This window comes from Symphalangus syndactylus, chromosome 4 (genome assembly GCF_028878055.3).
Source record: "Symphalangus syndactylus isolate Jambi chromosome 4, NHGRI_mSymSyn1-v2.1_pri, whole genome shotgun sequence".
Classification (NCBI taxonomy): domain Eukaryota; kingdom Metazoa; phylum Chordata; class Mammalia; order Primates; family Hylobatidae; genus Symphalangus; species Symphalangus syndactylus.
Window position 1 is genome coordinate 31,456,561 of NC_072426.2, and position 23,654 is coordinate 31,480,214.

Here is a 23,654-nt window from a genome sequence, read left to right on the forward strand (position 1 = left end):
ACTATCTTTTTTCTCTCCACAAACAAAGAACAAAACTTGGTGGAAAAAGGTCTCCAAACTAAATTGTATACACAGTAACATCTGAATGTATATTCAACCTATAAAGCAAGAATTAGGTGTTAAGAAAAAATAACTGAACACAAAGAACTTTCCAGAAACTTTAAAAATTGCATTAAAATATTTCAAAAACAGTATCATTAAAAAGTAGAAAATCACAAAAAATATAAATGAAAGATCAATTCAGAGGGTTCAATGTAACACTAAAAAGTGTTATTTGGAAAACAGAAAATATAAGTAAAAATCATAACAAAAATACATAAAATTACTAAAACTAAAGTGCATGCGTTTTCAGACTGAATACGTCCCTCAAACGATCAAGACAAAAACTCCTACCCAATCAAAAATTTGAGAAATTACAGAATATTAAGCATGAAAAGAAGCCCCTTAACACAATATACACATCCAGTAATTTAAAAATATGAGTGCATATTCTTCAATATTCCTCCCATTGAGAGGGATCTATATTCCTACTCTTCCATCTGGGCTGGTTTCTGGTTGATGCAATAGAATATGACAAAAGTGATGCTATCTATTTTCTAGGCTAGGTAATAAAATGCCAGGAAGTTTTCACTTTGTTTACTGATACACCAGCTCTCAGAGCCTTTTGCCTCCATGTAAGAAGTCAGAGTAAACCTGAGAGTACCATGCTGTGAGGAATTCCACACAAAGGAAAGAACACTCAAAGGCACTCTGGTCAACTCTCAACTGTGCCTAACATTTGTGTTATTTCAGCACAGATGCCTTACATGTGTGTGAAGAAATGTTCACATGATTCTCGCCCCAAGGTGTTCAATTCATGGTGGACTCATTGAGTCATTTCAGCTGAGTTTTCAGCCATTGTGGAGCAGAAATAAGACATCCCCAATGTGCTCTAAATTCCTGAACCCCAAATGTTTGAGCATAATAAGATAATTATTGATATATGATGGTAAACTTTGGAGTGGTTTTCTTTGAACTGATAAATAGAACAGAATTTGGTAACTGAAAGAACTTTGCTGCCAAAACAAAATATAAAACATAGAGTGCTGATTATTGGACTGAGCCTTAGTGAAGCATAATGAAGCTTAAGGAGGCTGTTGGTAAAAGTCTGAAGTAAAATGTAGAAAATAACTATAGAATTCTAGAGAAAAGGGAGCCCTTGTCAAGTAGTGGAAGGCATTCGTTTGCGGTGATGTGGAAAATAAGAAAAGGTACAGTAGTGCGTTGGTATCCATGGGAGATTGCTTCAAGGTATCCCCCACCATGTGGATACCAAAAACCTGCTGATGCTAAAGTCTCTTATATAAAATGGTGTAGTATTTGTGCATAATCTGTGCATATCCTCTGTAGACTTTAAATCATTTTTAGGTTGCCTATAATACCTAACACAATTTAAATGCTATGTAAATAGTTATTATACTATATTGTTTAGGGAATAATGAAAAGAAAATATTTGTACATGTTCAGTGCAGACACAATCATCCACTTTTTTTCTCAATGTTTTTGTTCCATGTTTGGTTGAACCTATGTATGTGGAAACTGTAAATATAGAGGGTCGACTGTACCTAATAATGTTGCTGACTTAGCTAAAGACATTTTTGAGCAGAATGTTGGAAATGCAATCTGGTTTATTCTATCTTTCTATAATAAAATGAAATAATAAATAAATTAAAAAGTATTTATATTTCAGGTAGAATTTAGAGAAAAAATATATAGCACCCAGAACAGTTAGCAATTAAAGGGTTCTCAAAGTAAGAAAGGACAGTAGAATTCTTAATTGCCATTAATGAGAGGATCAAAGACTGTATAGTGCACACTAGTTAATTGTAATTAATTTTTCAAGTGGCAATCAAAAAATTAATTCTGTCTCACACAAACTATTAATTAATACTCAGTTTCACACAATGTTATATCTGGCTTTGCCTAATGTTATAATGTATTTTTTGAAGAATTTTATAGCTCTAAGCCACCAGAGCAGGTTTCCATTTTGAGAACCCAGCCCCTACCAGACCGCATCCTGCCCTGGGGCCCAATAGCCTCTGAATCGCCACATTCCTGGAGTCCCACTGACATCATCCTCCTACAGCTGGCACCACTGCTGGCTGCTGCCACTCAGGCCAAAGTACAAGCCACTGGCAATGACTCTGCTGCTCCCAGCAGTGTAGCCACCACACATTTATAAGCACCCTGAGGACAGGCTACTTTGCTCACAGCTGCTATCTGGGACCAAAGCACCCTATGCCTATTCCTATGGCTGCTGTCACTAAAAGCTATTCCACCCTTCCTAGTAGCAGGACAAAAGCACAGCCACTGCATTCCCAACCTGAGTATTTCACCAACAGCCTAGGACTACCATGCCCATAACTACACCATGGGTAACACCTGCAAGGAGGCCTGAAAACTGATACAGCTGGCCCAGCTTTGCTCCCCAACACTGGTCCCCACACATGCTGTCTGGGGGACTGGGAATAGCCCAGCCATGTCTAACATCATTGGCACATGAGAAATCCTCCTGGATCCATAAGGTTGAGCCCATCCAACCTGGCAATACCACCACAGCTGGAACCAACCCAAATGTACCACATATGGGCCTGCATACTGGCCTAATCCTCTTGTTGCAGCCACCGCTAACATCAGTTTGAATTGCATGGAAGCCAGAGGGTTGTCCCAGCACTGCTACTGACAGCCTTTATACGATGCCCGCTACCCAAGAATCCAACTACCCACTCAACAGCTCAGCCCAACACTGCCACTACTGGCACCCTTGCAAGCCTCCTTACAGTCTAAGGAAGGGCCCACCTAATCCTATTACAACTGTGCCAGCGTATGCCACCATACAGCACAAGGAAAGTCACATTCAGCCTGCTGCTGCCATCACTGGGACCCAATGACTGGCCCATCTGGCATCCTCATCCCCAGGAAAACTTCACCACAGCCTCCACTAATAACCATAACCTATGATGATGAATACATTACAGACACCACTGATGCTCTTTACAGCTGAAGAAATCATGCAGAGACTACCTTACTGCACATACAGAGACTCAAAGCCAAAGGGCCCTAACCAGCCAACGTGGTACATACAGCCTCAGGGAAAAATGCTTCACAATGAAAGCAGGTTCTGAAAATTGAAAGAAGCGATTGTTACAACAGATATGCATATTATCAACATAAGGACACAAGAAAAAGTTAAAAAGCAAGGAATATGACACCTCCAAAGAACACAATAATTTTCCAGCATAAAGAAAATTCATAAGGTTCAGTGAAAATAAACCTTATGAAATCTCAGAATGAGAATTCAAAATCATGATATTTAAAAAGTTTAGTGAGATACAAGAGAACAAAGACAAACAATACACACAAATGAGAAAAACAATTCAGGTTATTGAAAAATTACCAAAGAGATAGATATCACAAAAAAAAGAACCAAACCGAACTTCTGGAACTGAAGAATTCCTTGAATGAAATACAAAGTATATTCAAAAGCATTAATAATAGACTAAATCAAGTAGAGAAGAAAATATCAGAATTTGAAGGCATGCCTTTTGAAATAACCCAGTCATAAACAATTTTTTTTAAAAAAAGGAAAGAAAAATATGAACATAGCCTATGGGATATATGTGGCACCATAAAGTGGCCAAATGTTACAGGTTTTGGTTTCCCAAAAAGCAAAGCAAACATGGAAAGGATAGACAAGTTATTCAATGAAATAATCCCTGAAAAATTCCCAAGCCTAGCATTACATTTAGACAACCCACTTATATGTGGGAGCTAAAAAAGTTAATCTCATGAAGATAATGAGGTGAATGATAGGTATCAGAGGTTGGGAAGGGTGTGTGGAGGGAGTGATGAAGAGATATTATTTAGTGGGTACAAACATGTTGTTAGAAGAAATAATTTCCAATGTTCAATCACCAGTAGGATGACTATAGTTAACAACAATGTATTGTATATTTCAAAATAGCTATAAGAGGGAACTTGAAATGTTCCCAACACATAGAAATGATGAAAACCCTGGAGGTGATGGATACCCCAAATACTCTGACTCGATGATTATACATTCTATGCATGTAAAAAAATACCATATATAAGCATGCATACTTTTAAGTATGCATAAATATTATGTATCATGTAAAAATTTAAAAAGTTATCACTGTTAAAATATAGATGACCAAATACAAAATAAATGTAGATAAAATCTAAGAAATATATTTAAATATAAGAAAACTAAAAGAATTACATGCAGGTGAATATTTGGTTAAACAGTTAAAAAAAGAAGAAGTAGGAGGAGGGGGAAAAGAAGAAGAAGGTAAAGATGGTTGTAGAGGAGGAAGAGGAGGAGAAGGAGGACATTTGCTTTACTTAAACAGGAAAATGATAAACTATCATAAAACTATCATAAATTGTACATTTATTTCAATCAAGTGCTGTTTTAGGCATTTTAACATATGGTATATTTAATATTCACATTAATCCAAACAGTGCATATTCTTAGTCAACATTTTATGGAATTAATTTTTCCATGGCCATCTCTGTAATAAGTGGTGAAGCCAATATTGGAATCTAATTTAATACTGAAAGGTCTATAGGAGTCCATTCGCCTGGGATAGTGTGAACTTTGCCTGAGAGCTGAAATTGCAAATTTTAGTTATATTGGCTTGGGTAATAGCGCTTTGGAAGTAGTTAATTATAATAAAATAGGGTAATAATTGGGTTGTATTTAAAATGTATATATTGTATTCGATTACATTTTAAATTACATAATTTGTATTGTAAAGAAAATATGTATCTTAATGTAGTATATGTAATTAGTTGATATAAAATGTTTTGTCATGGATTAAGTAATATTTCTCATGGTTCAAAATGTATTGAGAAAAGCAACCAAAATACAGAGACCAATGCTACAAATTACCAACAGTTGAATGAATCAATATACTCCAATTCACAACAACTCAGGAATTTAGGAATGGGTTGTGCATTAAAGAAAGGAAAAGCTCAAAAAGGGAAGGACTAACATGTCTATTGAGGTGACTGTTAATAGCTTGCATGTGAATGATTTCTTAGGTAGCTCAGGAGTGTTTTCTAAGAGCAATGTCTATAAACCAAGTACTCATGAGTCCATATGGTACAAATTAGAATTATCACATAAAAACGTCCCTTGCTTATAAATAGAGAACCTCATTCTCTTTTTTTTTTTATTATTATACTTTAAGTTTTAGGGTACATGTGCACAATGTGCAGGTTTGTTACATATGTATCCATGTGCCATGTTGGTGTGCTGCACCCACTAACTCGTCATTTAGCATTAGGTATATCTCCTAATGCTGTCCCTCCCCCCTCCCCCCACCCCACAACAGTCCCTGGAGTGTGATGTTCCCCTTCCTGTGTCCATGTGTTCTCATTGTTCAATTCCCACCTATGAGTGAGAACACGCGGTGTTTGGTTTTTTGTCCTTGCGATAGTTTACTGAGAATGATGGTTTCCAGTTTCATCCGTGTCCCTACAAAGGACACAAACTCATCATTTTTTATGGCTGCATAGTATTCCATGGTGTATACATGCCACATTTTCTTAATCCAGTCTATCGTTGTGAGAACCTCATTCTCTTAAGGGCCTTTATAAGTTGGCTTTGTTGCTACCAACAAGCCTACAAGTTGGATTACTTTTCTTGATCCTTCTATAACAAAGCAAGATGGGACCCACTGACAGGGAGCAGAATGGGGCAACAGAACATTTTAAGAAACCAAAAGAAGTAATCCCTGAGGTAATGAACCTTAGGGGTGCACAATTGTTTTTGAACAGTTAGATTTAGCATAAATGGATTATTCCTCTGTGAAGCAGAACCAGAAACAATGTGGAATGAATAATTGCAGGGATTCAATGCTAGAAATGGCTGCATTGGGTATTATATTTTATTCATCATTGATGGAACTAAATGAAATAGAATGGTGCTTAGTCAAGAATACTTTGCAGGTAGTTTCCCCTAGGGATAAGCTTGTATCAAATGATATTGAAGTCTCTCTCAGGTCGAAATTATTTGATACTAATCATTGTGGAAAAAGAGCAGTAAAAAAAATTCAATATATAATAATTAGCTATTGAACAATATGGATGACAGAGAAACTGCCAGTTAGTTAAATATGTTTTCTAATGAAATAACTGCTTTATATAAATATATTGACAAGGGACTTTGTAACATTATTTGTAATACAGAAACAATTTCTTCTTTAGCTATGATTCAGTAGAGAACTTTTAAGTAGAAAGAATTGAACAGTGTATAATGTTTCTGTAACTATGGGGGTAATTAGGGAAAACGAAAGACAGATGTACAAGATTAATCAAATTACCAAAACAATCACCTCAGGAAAATATGCACACAAACAACAAAGTTAATGGATATTTATTAATAATAGAATTATACAACTATTTTAGATGTGTATTCCAACTTTAATATAAAAAGAACAATTAAGTATGGTTCTCTTATCATTAAACGGCTTTAGCTTTATATATGCATGATATGATTTCTATTAAAGCTGTATCTGCTGTTTATCATTTCAACAAATTAGGGCTTGGGATGGCAATCTGATTGGACTGGAGATTCAGAATTATCATTTTTATTGTTTTCATTTATTTTATAATAATCAGTACTCTTTCCACCTCTTTTAAGATCAGTGTTGTTAATTATCATAACCTAGAAATCATTGTCACTTGAACTCTGATTTTCTGCATAGAGTTGAGCAAACAATATGCCAGTTTTGTGTGCGTGGTCATTTTTACTACTTTATTATTATTATTTTTTTGCTTTATTGACTCTCCTCCAACTTTCAACTTTTTTTTGTTAGTATAGTCAATGACATATCTACTTCCATGGCTGTGTCAAAGAATCAGTCCTTAAATTTATTTGTTATTTCTGTATTACTTTTATTTTCTAAATTATCAATTTCTTCTTTCGAGTGTAGGTTTTTCTCCCCAATGTATTAGAATGCTTCTAAAATTAATTTATTTTCATTACATACATACATCTATATACATATAGATATATAAAGTACATTGTTATATAGCACATACATGCGCATAGCATAAAATTAGGTTTTACCTTGAAATTTAATATAAATATCTTCTTATTATTACTATTATTATTTTGAGACGGAATATCACTCTGTCACCAAGGCTGGAGTGCAATGGCAAGATCTCAGTTCACTGCAGTCTCTGCTTCCTGAGTTCAAGTGATTCTCATGTCTCAGCGTCCTGAGTAGCTGGGATTACAAATGAGCACCAACACGCCCAGCTAATTTTGAATTTTTAGTAGAGACGGAATTTTACCATATTGGCCAGACTGGTCTGGAACTCCTGGCCTCAAGTGATCCACCCACCTCAGCCTCCCAAAGTGTGGAGATTACAGGTGTAAGCCACTGCGCCCATCTTATTATTTTGATACATTGGTATAGCCCATTTACATTAATTATTATTATAGGCATGTTATATCCTAGTTATACTTGAATATTTTATGTTGTAGTTTTAAGTATTTTGTTTCACTGAAGTATGCTATTACATTTTATCTATTTCATGTCATTTTTTGTTTTTAAAAATAATATGATTTCCGTTTTTGTTCTTCTGGTTAGTTTGTAACTATAATTTGAATCTTTTATCTTCCTAATACTCTCTATATTAGAAAGTAGCTCTCTATACTTATATCTTTTCTTTTTGTTAAATAATTGCTTCTTTGAAAAACTTGCTACTATAAATTATTTAGGATTTATTTTGACAAATTATTTCCAACTTCATAATATTAATTTAAAAATAATCATATGTAATTGAGGTAGTTGGTCTATAATACCCATAGCTGCATTATGTGTTACTGGCAGTATGCATTTTACAGTCTTATAAATTGCATTAATTTGGATTTGTCAAGTTATTAATGAGGTAATTTTTTCCTACACTTTAAGAGTAAAATGTGGTATTAACTCAGAAGTAACACAAAAGTGGGGTTATAGCCTGGCTTGGCAATATGCTACCTCAGTGACCTTGAATTTGTCACTCTAGTCACAAACTTCAATATTAGATGTGTTGAAAATAGTATCATCTACTTTATAGGTTTGTTAAAATTATAAAATAATGCTGGTAAGTGATATGCATAGCTATGCATATGGTATATATTTTGTTCTCAGAGGATGGCTATTATTTTAATAACTTTACTACTATTTTTACACTATTACCTTTATTACTGTTATTATTTTTGTCATTCACTATTTGTCTTTCTTGTCTTGAGAAGTATTATGCTCATTCTGTCAGGCTATCATATTGGAATTATTTTTTATTGATTACTACAATTTATTATCAGATTATCAAAATGTTTATATTTACAACACACTTGTTTCTCCTCCCTTTTAATTTCATTTGGCTGTTGTCTGAACCACATGTTAAAATTTTATAAAAGCTATTAGACTAATGTTTACATTTTTCTTTTTTATTATCTTAAGATCATATGCATATTTATAAAATTTCATCATTTAAACAGCCCATAAAAATCTCCCACTCCATACACAAAAATGTGTTTCACTGGGTATATGTTCTCCGAGATAAAGAGGCAGAGGCCAGGCGCGGCACGCCTGTAATCTCAGCACTTTGGGAGGCCATGATAGGCAGATCACTTGAGGTCAGGAGTTTGAGACCAGCCTGACCAACATGGCGAAACCCCGTCTCTACTAAAAATACAAAAATTAGCCGGGCGTGGTGGCAGGCGACTGTAATCCCAGCTACTCGGGAGGCTGAGGCAGGAGAATTGCTTGAAACTGGGAGGCAGAGGTTACAGTGAGCCAAGATCATACCACTGCACTCCAGCCTGGACAACAAAGTTAGACTTCATCTAAAAAAAAAAGAAAAAGAAAAAAGAAAAACCCAAAAATTTAAAAAAGAGACTGTTCGAGCCTTCTTTACAGTAAGGTGGCTCTGTGACTATGTTGTAACAAATGGAATATGTTTAGAAATTATATATCAATATACAAATTATAACCACTTAAGAAAAAGAGTATGTTGTTCACTTTCATTAATCACTGCCTTTTGGCTGAAAGGCAGATTTGAAGGTGGGAGCCTTATTGGGCCACAAAATAAAACTACATATTGAGAATGGGAGAGCAACAAAATAGGAACCCACGTCTCTGATGATCATGGAGCTGACTTCTCCTAAATTTTACATACAAAAATAAATATTTATCTTGTTTAACTACTTTCATTTGGGGACTCTTTAAACAGAAACTACCACAGTCTAATGTAAGAATAGCTATATCTATTTAGGTGTTAAAGTGTTCATACAGGATTGTAAGGAATTATCTGCAGATAATTTTCTGCTAGCATAAGTTTAGGGGCCTAAGAGTTGATTTAGAAATGAAGAAATCATATAATTTAGGGATAAGGATTTGTTTTATTTGTAAATAAAATCCCCTCAAGTCTTAGTAGGCTTCTTCTGGTTATTTTGCTTTAATCATTTCTGTGTTCAAGATCCCAAGCCAAACATCTCCTTTAGACATAGTTTAGACACTGGAAGTTCATTTTATTTTATTTGTTGCCTATTCTACTTTTTCTCTCAATTTAACAGACATTATTAGCTCAAGGCCATCTGAAAAAAAGATAAAATGTTGGAATGGGAAGACACACATTTTTCCATGTAATAAGCTGATCTCCTGGCTATGATTAGAACTGTACTTCCTGCAAGCTCTCTTTCTATCTCTACATTATTATAGCCTCTCAAGAATTTATCAATTCTGCAAACACATTAATATTTTTGTATGTCGTGTTGTGTGTCATCCAATATGTCTAGAATTTCTTTTATTATACTTCAGATTGTCATTTTAAAATTAGCTACCATGTCACCTCTTGAGAAGCCTGGTCTGAGTCCTCCAGAAGTATTAGGAGATGTTAACATACCATGTAAGGAAGTGAACTTTAGGGACAAGCAGCCTGAATTTTAATTCCACTTCTGGCACATGCATGACCAAGCTATAATCTTTGTACCTTACTTTCTTCTCTTACAAAATATGGTTGAATCTATTATTACCTATAGAAGAAGGCTGAATTAAATGACACATGATTCAAGTAAATTGCTGAACACAGATTGTGTATGTATATATGCGTGGGGGGTATGTATATACGTGTGTGTATACATGTGTGTATATACATACATGTGTATATGTGTGTGTATTTCTCATGCTTAAAATGTTGGATATTTTTAGCAACTAATTAGAAACTCCAGTCTATGGACTTTCATAAATATAGATATATGTTCTAGCAATTCTCAAATTATGTTATATATGTTATAGTTATATGACTATATAGCTTTCTGCTCACTAGTCTATTAGAGTTGCACATGGTGATAGAAGGGAGACACTCAATAATTATTCAAGTGTTGAATGTATGAAGGTAGCATAGCAATCAGAGTTAACTCTCAACTCATTGATTTTCCAATGCTGGGATAGGCATCCCTTTGTGGTTGCATAGGCAGAAATACATTTGTTTACCTTTCTTAGAGATTTATCTTTGGCTAGAGAATAGGGAGATAAAGGGAAAATAAAACAAAGTAAGTAGATTTACTTATACTAATATGACAAATTCTCACTCTTCATATAATCATATCAAATGTTATAAAATATCCATGAATTTGAATTTGGTTAGCCATACTTCATTGTATCTCTGCTACTCTTCAAAGACCACCTGGCTGGAGAAGCTGTCAGTTTATGTCAGCAGGGAGCAACCTCGTCATATTGATCTGCTCAATGCATGTCAAGCAATCTGGCCTTTTATCAAAAGAAATATTCTAGAAAATAGCAAGCAATATTATTATAATCAGTTAAGGATATAACCAACAATGAGGGGTGAAAACTATTCCTGAACTTAACACCAATTACGACACAAAAATGCACTAATCTTTTTTTTTTTTTTTTTGAGACAGAGTCTCGCTCTGTCGCCCAGGCCGGAGTGCAGTGGCGCAATCTGGGCTCACTGCAAGCTCCGCCTCCCGGGTTCATGCCATTCTCCTGCCTCAGCCCCTCCCAGTAGCTGGGACTACACAAAAATGCACTAATCTTAAAAAAAAGTTAAATTTCATATTCTCATAATTAAAACCTCCACCCTTCAAAAACGTAATTAAATAAATAAGAAAACTCAAGCAAGATGGTCAACTAGATGCAGCGAGGAACAGCTTCTCCCACCTAAAGACACTAGACCATCAACTAGACTGACACACACTGAACAGATCTTCAGAAAAGAGGCATTAAGAGTGAAGAGGGGGCCAGGCGCGGTGGCTCACGCTTGTAATCCCAGCACTTTGGGAGGCCAAGGCGGACGGATCACGAGGTCAGGAGATCGAGACCACAGTGAAACCCCATCTCTACTAAAAATGCAAAAAAAAAAAAAAAAAAAAAAAAAGCCGGGCGTGGTGGCGGGCGCCTGTAGTCCCAGCTACTCGGAGAGGCTGAGGCAGGAGAATGGCGTGAACCCGGGAGGCGGAGCTTGCAGTGAGCCGAGATTGCGCCACTGCACTCCAGCCAGGGCGACAGAGCGAGACTCCGTCTCAGCAACAACAACAACAAGAACAACAACAACAAAGAGTGAAGAGGGGCCGGGCATGGTGGCTCATTCCTGTAATCCCAGCACTTTGGGAGGCCGAGGTGGGCAGATCACAAGGTCAGGAGATCGAGACCATCCTGGCTAACATGGTGAAACCCCGTCTCTACTGAAAAAATACAAAAAATTAGCTGGGCGTGGTGGCGGGCGCCTGTAGTCCCAGCTACTCAGGCGGCTGAGGCAGGAGAATGGCGTGAACCCGGGAAGCGGAGCTTGCAGTGAGCCGAGATTGCCCCACTGCACTCCAGCCTGGATGACAGAGAGAGACTCCGTCTCAAAAAAAAAAAAAAAAAAAAAAAAAAAAATCAAGTTGTATATTTCAAAATGAGGATATATTATATATAACTTTAAAGTTCTTTTAAACAATTTTAAAGTTTAAAACAGAAATTAAGAGAAAGGGATTTTCTTTATAAATTAACATTACCATGTCCCAAATGTATTTGAGAAATGGCGGTGCATCCAAGTTGTCATTTTCCGTCCTACAACTGTGGCAGACATGTAATGGATTTTTGCACTCATTTTCTTTTGAGGCTGGGCAAGGTAGTCACTCCCAAATTACTAACACTGGCTTGGTAAATGGATCTCATTTACCATCCCTGTTCAAAGCGGTGCTGCTGTATTCCAAACACATACTTGTCCTGACATAATTACATAGCAAAATTTTGGGTTGTGAAATCTTAAGGTGAAAAACAGATTACCAGTGAAATTTGAAAATAATATAGAATCATTAACATTTTTTTTTTTTACCGAGTCTCGCTGTGTAGCCCAGGTTGGAGTGCAGTGGTGTGATCTCGGCTCACTGCAACCTCTGCCTCCTGGGTTCAAGAGAGAATTATTAACTTTTTATATCAACTCAGAAGGTTTTCTATTCTACATGCCAAACTAAACAAGTCTTATGACCCTTCCTATTGCTGAAACATAGATTCAAAGACAAAAACAAGAAACCAAACAAAAAAGAGAAACCTAGGTAGCTGCAGCAAACATTTTGCATGGGTACTCCATATATTGTAGGTATTCAATGGCTTACTATCAACTATTTGTGCTGCTGAGGTATGAGAGGATATTTGAAAAGCAATATCTTCCAAAGAATTCAATTATCAAATGCTTAATATTAAAAGTAAGAAAATGTATAAAATGTAAGGCTCTGTAATAACTACCTGAAGCAAAAATGGACTTACAGATACACAAGACAACAAACTATACTCCTACTAGAGTAGCTGAGGAAAATCAAGTGTAGCAGCAACAAAAACAGGCACCAATATCAGAAATGCCAAATTAAAAAATAATTATTATTTATAAATAAAGAGGTAAAAATATATATACTTCTTTTTTCAAGAGTAAATTTAGCCTTTTCAGCAACTATTATTATTTTTCCTTCCTTTATAACTTTCTGAGTTATAAAAGACCATGGAATGTCATGGCTTCTACCTGATTGTTACAATCAGATTCTGCAGTTCAGGCTGAGCAAGTACAAGTCAACAATTCCTCATGAACAATGATTCTTTGAATACCGTTGTCTTACACAAATACCAGTAAAGGTAGAATTGGTATAAGAAGCTGGTGGGAACTAAATTAGATAGAGAGATATGAAATGAGAATGACAGTCTTGAAACCTGAAATCTGAGCAAATACAAAAAAAATTAGAGGTCTTTCTACAATTCCTAGTAATAGAAAGTACTTTGATGTCTTTCTTGTCATTTTAATTTAGAAAATGTAACACTTGCAGTTATTAGTACTGACTCAGGAAAAACACTAAAATGATTTGAAACCTAGCTTCTCTTAAAAGTTCTATGATTTTAGATGAATTATTCAAATTTTCTGATTTTTAATTTATTTATTTTTAGTGTGAGAAATAATAGTGCTTAACTCATAAGGTTGTTATAAGGGTTAAATGAGGTTAATATGGCACATGCTGAGCAAAATATCTGGCATATAATAAGTGCTCAATAAATGTTAGCTGATACAGATATTAATACTTCTATGCACAACTTGCACTAGCTTCTCCTCATTCTGTCTGATCCTACATCCTCTCCCTCCTCATCCTCTTATCTCTTGGAGTCCTGAATCTCTTTTGCAATTATAATACTTTTTCAATCTCTTCTTCTGTCCCCGGTTTTCTTTGGTTACTCAGGCTCCCTTTGACATCTGTTTGTTTTGTGCCTTGTTCTATATTCAATCTCTCCTAGTTGCATACTGTTCCCAGATTGTCAACTACCCACATAGCTCCACTCCCTCCCTATGAGGAAGGCCTATGCCTTCTCTTTCCTGACCTTGTGTGTGTATGGACATGGCCCTGATCCATGTCCATAGAACCTAGAACACAGATTATTTCCTAGATAGAACCACCATGAAGACAGAGGAGGCTACTTATAGTATAACAACTTAGTTAAAAAAGAAAAAAAAATGATATAGTGAACTATGTTATAATAGCAGCTGCAGCAATAAAATTTAAACCTGAAAGTAGCAAATGTTAATTTATTTCTTGCTTGGATTTCATGGCCATCTTGGGATGGCAGAGGGCTCTGCTTGATATTGTTCTAATCAAGGATCCAGACTGATAAAGCATTCATATTTGGAACTTAATTGTTGCCATGTTTAGAGTAAAGGAGCTGCAGACCGGTGCTGTTCCTATTCAGCCAACTGGACCCCTTCCTTACACCTTTTACAAAAATCAACACAAGATGGATCAAAGACTTAAACGTAAGTCCTAGGACCATAAAAATCCTAGAAGAAAACCTGGGCAATACCATTCAGGACATAGGCATGGTCAAAGAATTCATGTCTAAAACACCAAAAGCAATGGCAACAAAAGTCAAAATTGACAAATGGGATCTAATTAAACTAAAGAGCTTCTGCATAGCACAAGAAACTATCATCAGAGAGAACAGGCAACCTACAGAATGGGAGAAAAATTTTGCAATCTATCTATCTGACAAAGGGCTAATATCCAGAATCTACAAAGAACTTAAAGAAATGTACAAGCAAAAAACAAACAACCCCATCAAAAAATGGCCAAAGGATATGAACAGACACTTCTCAAAAGCAGACATTTATGCAGCCAACAGACATATGAAAAAATGCTCACCATCACTTGTCATTAGAGAAATGCAAATCCAAAACCACAATGAGATACCATCTCACACCAGTTAGAATGGCGATCATTAAAAAGTTAGGAAAAAACAGATGCTGTTGTGGAAAAATAGGAATGCTTTTACACTGTTGGTGGGAGTGTAAATTGGTTCAACCATTGTGGAAGACAGTGTGGGGGTTCCTCAAGGATCTATAATTGGAAATACCATTTGACCCAGCAATCCCATTACTGGGCATATACCCAAAGGATTATAAACCATTCTGCTATAAACACACATGCACACGTATGTTTATTGTGGCACTATTCATAATAGCAAAGACTTGGAAACAACCCAAATGTCCATCAGTGACAGACTAGATTAAGGAAATCTGGCATATATACACCATGGAATACTATGCAGCCATAAAAAAGGATGAGTTCATCTCCTTTGCAAGAACATGGATGAAGCTGGAAATCATCATTCTCAGCAAACTATCACAAGATCATAAAACCAAACACCGCATGTTCTCACTCGTAAGTGGGAGTTGAACAGTGGGAACACATGGACACAGGGAGGGGAACATCACACACTGAGGCCTGTCAGGAGGTGGGGTGTCAGAGGAGGAATAACATAAGAAGAAATACCTAATGTGGGTGATGGGTTAATGGGTGCAGCAAACCACCAGGGCACATGTATACCTATGTAACAAAACTGCACCTTCTGCACATGTAACCCAGAACTTAAAGTGCATATATATATATAAGTAAAGGAACAGTCCTCACATGCAAGTAACACAAGACACTCCATCTTACATTTTATTAGTGAGAGCAAGTCGCAAGTCCATGCCTAACTCCAAGGAATCTCAGAAGTTCCATCCTACTATTTGTCTAGAATGATAGTAAACAGCACTAATGACTACAAAATTGCAAACCAATATAATAGACTATGACTCCTGACAGCATAAAATGTATTTTATGAATCTTTACATTCACTTCCTCAAACAAAAACTTTGCCATAGTTGCTATACAATAAATTCTTTGGTAATGACTAAATAAATGATCTCATATATTGGATCATAAAAATGAATCCAAAGTTTTATTATGCTAACAGATGCAATACGTAATGTTAACAGCATTAACAGTTTTAGAAGAGCTTATTTACCCAGAATGTTTATGTACACATTCATTATTGCTTTGTAAATTAAAAGAAATTAAAATTCCTCAAATCCAACCCTGAGATTATTAAGCTTTTTTCTGAATTATTGTACCATACAAAATAATATAAAGCACTCTTGGGACTTTGCCAGAGTTTGCCATTGAGATCTTCCTCCAAAATTACTCTAGCTTTAAATTGCTTAACTTGCTATAGGAGAACACTCATATCCAAAGCTTTTAATCATGAGCACTATAGTAACATGAAGGCATTTAATGTCTTTTTCCCCTCTGTGGGAGATTAGGTGTCATGTTATCACACCATAATCATTACTTTGAATGCATATTTTAATTCTCTTCTCTCCACCAATACACAACTCCTTCTAGGCTTGTAACATAACCTCTGTGTGCCTATTTCCATTTCTGGGGGAAGTTATTGTTACTGAATTTCTACTATGGCTTAATTCTAGTGGTTTTTAGACTCATACTTGACCTGATAGAATGAGTCATGAATGAACAGAAACATGTTGAAAGTGCCATATGTGAATGTTGCAAATAATTAAGACTCAGTATTAATGAAGGGGAATTACTATGCTGTGTTATCAAAAGAAGCTTCATGATTTAGAAATCCTGAGTATTGCTGAGTTATTATAAGAAAATAAGAACTGCAATGAAAGAGAAAAACCAAAGTACTTTTTTAAAAATTGTGTTACTAAAACAGTTTATAGAAAATAAAAAATAAACACTGTTTAAATGCAAACTTTCTATGATCATCTCTATGTTCTAACCCTTTATTTTGATGACTTAATACTTTAACATGATATACCTGTCACTTAAACAAAATTTCATTCTCCCATCTGGGTAATTAGGCTACAAACAAAGCAAACAAAGCCAGCTAAACCATGAAAAAGTATTACTATTCTCTCTTCACAAGACTCTTTTTAAGCATTTGGAGGTAAGAAAAAGCTTTGCACAGGAAAAACTGGAAAATAAAATGTTTACTTTTTCCCTATTGGGTCCTCTTCTTCATTTATCTAATACTGGGTTCTTTCCTTTTCTTTACTCTATAAAGTCCTGCATTCTGCTCATCTGCCACCAAAAAAAGTCACGTTCCCCATGAAAATTTCCATGACCTTTTTTTTTTCCTTTCTGTAGTTTCTACTTCCCAAATTTGTCCAAAAGTTTAAAGGTTGTTTGATGGCTGTTTTCAGTTGTTACTCTTTCCATACATGAATTTTTTTAGGAAAATTTGCCATGTTAGTCTAAATATAAAAAAGGATAAAGAGATGTTCAATTGTGAATTTTTGTAATTCCCTGATTTCTAAGGATGAGGTTTCCTACTTGCAGGGTAAAAGCTAGAAACTTTCATGATTATGAAGAATCTGGGAAGCAGAGAAAAAGAACACTGAACAAGGCAGAAGCTACCTGGGTCTGCATAATAAAGAGCTAAGCCAGAGAGAAACGAGGTAAGACACAAGGAATTCTGGAGAAGCTTATAGTAAAGCAGTTGCTGTGAAACACTGAGAGAGAGAGAGAGAGAGAGAGAAACAGCAAAGAGAGAGAGAAAAAGGAGAGAAGGTATCAGAAATCAAAGAGGGGACATCACTACAGATCCTTAAGGTTATTAAGGATCATTAAAAGGTAATAATGAAACAACTGTGAATAACTTATAGCAACAATTTTTCCATGGCATTTCTGTGGATACATATGTACATATGTATATACATACATATTTATGTACATTAAATATGTATATACATGCATATGTACATATGAATATACATACATTTGTAAATATGTATATACAAATCTAGCTGTACTAGAAAGCTACACATATTTTTTCTTAAGTGGTTGTACCTTTTTATGCTTCTATAAGCTGCATGTGAAAGGTCTACTTGCCACACATCATTGCCAAAACTTAGTGTTGTCAATCTCTCTAACTTTACCCTTTCTGCTGAATGTGTCCAGATATAGCATGGTGACTTTAATTTGTGCTTCTCTTATTTTATAACATTGAGAGCCTCTTCATACATTTATTAATAATTTGGATATCCTCTTCTGGTCTCTTGCTCATTGTCTGTTAGAGTTATTGTCTTTTCCTTCTTGATTTGTAGAAGTCTTTTTTTATTGTTAATGATACAAGTCCTTTGCTAATTATATTCAGTATTTTAAATATTTTCTAATTCTATAAATTGCCTTTATACTCTCCAAATTGTGTCTTTTGATGAAAAGAAGTTTCTAATTTTAGTATAGTTTATTTTATCAATGAATTTATTTATAGTTACTATTTTTTATATCCTGTTTAGGAAAATTACGCCTATCCTAAAGTCATGAAAGCTGTACAGTTCTTTTTTTATAGCTAAAAAACATATTTGATTGATTTTTGTTTATCATTATGAGAAAAGGGCTGATGTTAATATTTTGTTTCATCTTGACAATATTATTCTTTTTTGATTGCTCTGCAGGGCCACTATCATGACAAATTATGTCCACATAGGTATAAGATTGTTTCTGGACTCTCTAATCTGTGCCACTGGTCTATATTTCTATCCTTGCACAATTGTCATAGGACTTTTTAAAACCATATGTTTATAATGAAGCTTTGTGTCTGGGTAGTTTAAGTGCTATAACTTTTTTCTCTTCAAAACTATCTTGATTATTATTTCTGCATTTTTATATAAATTTAAGAATTAGCATTTCAGTTTCTCTGAAAAAAGACAACTAGAGATTTTTCTTGGTACTGCATTTAGCTTATAAATCCTGTTTGGGGAAAGCAAATCTTTTTGATGATATAAACCTTCAAATCCATAAATGTTACATGTTTTCCGTATTTATTTAGATTTCTCTAATTTCAAATAATTCATCATAATAGTGGCCTGACATCTCTTTTGGTAAAGTCATTCCAGATAGTTAATAAGGAATTAGTACAACTTGCTAGAAGAGCTAAATTGTTGCTGAGGCATAAAGTATGAATAAGAGCCAGCTTGACTAGACGGCATTGGAGGGGTGATCTGTGGGAGATATTCAAGCAGCTGATAGGACTTGAATACAAGAGAGATTGTGGAAAATTGGGAAACACAATACAAAGTTTCATTATAAACATATGGTTTTAAAAAGTGCTATGATAATTGTGCAAGGATAGAAACATAGTCCAGTGACACAGACTAGAGTTCAGAAACAATCTCATACATATGTGGACAAAATTTGTCATGATAGTGGCCCTGCAGAGCAGTCAAAAAATAATTGGGAAACTGGGAGATCTTTAGTTATGACTGAAAAAAGTAGTTTAATATGATTGATTATACTAATATATATTATTTGGATACAACTATTTGGATGTTTACTATTATTGCTTGACATGAAAAACACTGTACTAAAAAACATAATAACAATCCTTATTTTTCTCAATGTAACAAGTTATTCAGTGAGAAACTGTTGTTGCTAAGTGATGGATTTAGGCAATTTCTTCCCATAAAACTCCTGAATGTACCGTTGTATTACTGTTTTGATAAGTTAAATAGTAACTTCATGAGCCCTATATACTTAATGGATTTCCCCAGTTTCTCTTACTAAGAGACAGACAGTTAGACTTTGGGTCTCACTATAAGAAGCTCTCCAACTTAATACCATATAATGTGTAAATACCATATGATACAGCATTTGCAAATAAATTTAAAAATATGTAGAACACATTAAGAGATTTCAAGTTAACTGATTTATTGCATTAATTGTAATAGTGAGAAAAATGTTAAACCCTTATTCTGAAGCAGATGTGCCTTATGTTACACAACTGCTCATTTCTTCATTATTTTGAAAAACAGGCAATAATACATGTCTGTGAAATAAGAGCAACTGATAAATAAATGAATGTAGGGGCAGGGGGACGAGAACAAAGTTCTAAAGGAATAAATATTTTGGAAATGTAGTGTAAAATCCTTGCCTTTTTCTTCAGTGTGAACACAGAGTTGCAGGAATCAAAATCACATAAATGAGTAGGAGGCATGCAAAGTGTTGGTGATAAAATATACAAACATGGGGAAGGCAAGTTTGAGGTATTTTAGATTGGAAATATTTTAGAAGAAATTCTATAAAAGATGCAAATAATTTGCCATATATATTCAGAATGAAACTTAAAATGTCTTAGTAGAATGATGTTTATGGAATGTGGACTGCTGTTAAAACAAAGTCCACTTACCATTATTTTTTATCAGCATTTGGTATTGTGATATAAGAATTCTATCACAGGGTAATAGTAGCTTGAATTCATACAAGTCAACATTCATTGAAAGCCATTACGGTTGTTTAAGATTTTGTGAATTGCAGGAGCAACTGACATTCTGTTCTCATCAAATACTTGAAGCAGGTGTCAGTATGGTTTGATAAAATTAAATAAACTTGGGGTAAGGAGACTAGGGTTCCAACACCAGCTCTGATTCATATTAGTTGCTTGGCCTTAGGAAAACTACACGGATTCTCCAAGTTTTCTTGAGAAACAAGAAAGTTCCTTTTAAACCTATGAGTGTATAATTTTTAAAACCTGATTGCAAAATGTATTTATTTGTTCATGTAATGTAAGTACAGTTAGCAGGCTAAGGAATTAGTTATAGTCTAGAGCTACTCTCTTTACAAACATGTAGAGGCCATTCTTTGCGGAGGGTTATTTCAAAGGACAAAACTATGAGAAAACCACACATTTGGAGCAGCAAGCCCTGCCTTGCTGAGAATGATTTAACTGTCACCTGTGCTACCTGATAAGATTTAGTTGAAGACTGAAGTAGCCCTGCTAATTTCAAAATCCTCTCTCACTGTCAAAAGTTAGTGTTTGCAGCATTTAATCAGTTAAGACCAGCTCTCTTTTATAATTAGCAAGCCTGCAGATGGATGCCCATCCAGGACACCTTCATCTGCTTATTCCAGCCTAGCACGCTGGGTATACACAAAGTCTGCTGGGAGCCTGAGGCCACTCCCAGGAAATTAAGTGGAACCATCTTCATTCTGCTAGCCTATCTTTCACAAAAGGCACATGTTGATTAAATGTCATTTCCATTTTATTTTTACTTCCTTCTCACCCTCTGGTTCTATTTTCCAGTTAAAACAACTTCACTGCCTTATAAATTATTATTAAAAACTAATCACTAAAATAAATTCTTCTAGGGTCACTTTTTAAATTTTTAGTCCACTCTGAGATGTGACAAATAATATTTTTAATACCAGTTATTTTATGTAAATACTATTCCAACTGTAGGTTTTTCACAATCAGAAAAGATTTAGCAATATTTAGATTTCAGTTTATAATTCTAGTGTTTCTTAACCATTTTCCAGCATTCTCAAAACAGTATATAGACAGTCATCAATTTAATTAAGAATCCTATTTAGGAGAAGCACTGAAAGTAGAAAGATCATCAGAAAATAAGCCATTGAGGGATTAATGCAAATATAAATAGAAAAAAGAAAGCCATGCAAAGAAATTTCACATTCTCAGTAGAGCTGAGATTAGCTGATTAGCTGATCTTGACAGCTTATCTCATGAGTAGTGACTCAAGATTTTTCACAAGGTTCTTGAAATTGTTTTCATTTCTACATAAAAGATACAAATCAATTATCTTCAGTGATGCACCTGGATTTATAAAACACACTACTGGAATTATTGATATTATTAGTCTCAGAAAAAAATTCATAATCAAATGCACTTCAAACTATCATTTGTCAAAGATTAGACATCTTCGAGATAGCTTTCAATAAATTTTTGAAAATGCCTGTAGGTGTCACAAAGAGCAGTTAAGGAAAAGCAGAATGGAAGACTGAGGTTACATGTGCAATTTCACATTACCCAGCCATAACTTTTTTTTTTTAACTTATGAAATACATCCTTGCTGAGGATGCATATTTTTGTAGTTGTTCTCTATAAACGAGAAATCTAAGATTCTATTAGCTATACATGAATACCTTCATACACAACCTTGTCCATTTCTTTCTTACCTTTTAAATTCTCAGGGCAATGACAAACTCAGTGCGGCCTTTGGCAGTGGTCCACATGGCTCTTTCATTTTATTTGACTTTCTACCTATGAAAATAGTTATTTGACTTTCTACCTATGAAAATAAGACTAACATTCATAACTAAAAGCATTAATTACAGTATTTTTCTGAGAAAATAATTATAGTACACGATAAATAGTGGCCATGACATAAATCACATATCAAAAAATGTTATTGCATTCTATTTTTAAAGACTTTTTAATGCTATGAGAAAATGTTCATTAAATCTTAAATAACACAATGGTATACTATAATATGAACCTATATCACAACACTATATACATGTGTAATATATTCTTTATGAAACAGAGCATATATTAGATAAAATAAAATTATTAATTATATTTATGCTTTGATTTTATGAGTAATATGGGATTTTTAAATTGTATTTTCTAACATTTCTACAATTTTATATATTAATTTTACAACTGCAAGAAAAGAAAGCAATACGCATCTCTGAGGCACCGGATTAGCCAGGTGTTTCAAGTCTCTACCCAGTATGTTGAGATTTTATCTACGTCAGCTTCTGGAGAAATGTTTAAAAATACAGATTCTAGAGCTCCTAGCACAGACTCATTTTAGCAATGATTACTGGCAACCAGTATTTAAGTAAAAACATCCTGGAGATTCTGGGGTTAGCCAGATATAGGAAAGCCAAGTCTAAATAGCAAAGGCAGATGGTTAACGACCAAATCATTGAGAAGCATTGCCTGCAGGTGCCTGAGATGAGGTCTATTAGAAATGCCTAGGGTTTCCTTGGCTATGCAGGGTCTTTTATGGTTCTATACAAATTTTAAAATACTTTTTTCTAGTTCTGCAAAGAATTTCATTGGTAGTTTGATAGGAACAGCATTGACTGTAGATTGCTTTGGGCAGTATAGTCATTTTAATGAAATTGATTCATCCTATCCATAAGCATGGGATGTTTTTCCATTTGTTTGTGTCCTTTCTGATTTCTTTGAACTATGTTTTGTAATTTTCATTGTAGAGATCTTTCTCCTCCCTGATTAGCTGTACTCCTAGATATTTTATTCTTTTTGTGGCAATTGTGAATGTGGTTGCTTTCCTGATTAGGCTCTTGGTTTGGCTGTTGGTGGTATATAGGAATGCTAGTGACTTTTGTAATTGATTGTGTATCCTGAAACTTTGCTGAAGTTGCTTATCAGCTGAAAGAGCTTTTGGGACGAGACTACGGGGTTTTCTAGATGTAGAATCATGTCATCTGCAAATAGGGATAGTTTGACTTCCTCTATTCCTATTTGGATGCCCTTTATTTCTTTCTCTTGCCTGATTGCTCTGGCTAGGACTTCCTAGATTATGCTGAACAGGAGTGTTGAGAGAGGGCCTCTTGTTTTGTGCCGGTTTTCAAGGGGAATCCTTCCAGCTTTTGCCCATTCAGTATGAGGGTGGCTGTGGGTTTGTCATAAATGGCTCTTATTATTTTGAGGTATGTTCCTTCAATACCTAGTTTATTGTGAGTTAGTAACATTAATAGGCTGTTATCCTTAGCAAACTAATGGAGGAATAGAAAACCAAATACCACATATTCTCACTTAAAAATCGGAGCTAAACAATGAGAACTCATGATCACAAAGAAGGGAACAACAGACACTGGCGTCAACTTGAAAGTGGAGGGTAGGAGGAGGGAGAAGAGCAGAAAACAAAATTATTGGGTACTGAATAACATACATGGGTGATGAAATAGTTTGTACAACAAACCCCGTGACACGAGTTCA

At 34.9% G+C, this 23,654-nt stretch overlaps 1 long non-coding RNA gene across 5 annotated transcripts in view; it reads left to right on the forward strand.

Annotated features, from left to right (window-relative positions):
* The window catches only part of LOC129480507 (uncharacterized), a 221,950-nt gene that overhangs the window by 67,875 nt on the left and 130,421 nt on the right, over positions 1-23,654 (forward strand). For all 5 annotated transcript variants that reach the window (XR_008657068.2, XR_010120468.1, XR_010120469.1 and 2 more), the window contains one exon: positions 17,228-17,346. This is a non-coding gene — a long non-coding RNA (uncharacterized lncRNA). The remainder of the gene's footprint in view (positions 1-17,227; positions 17,347-23,654) is intronic.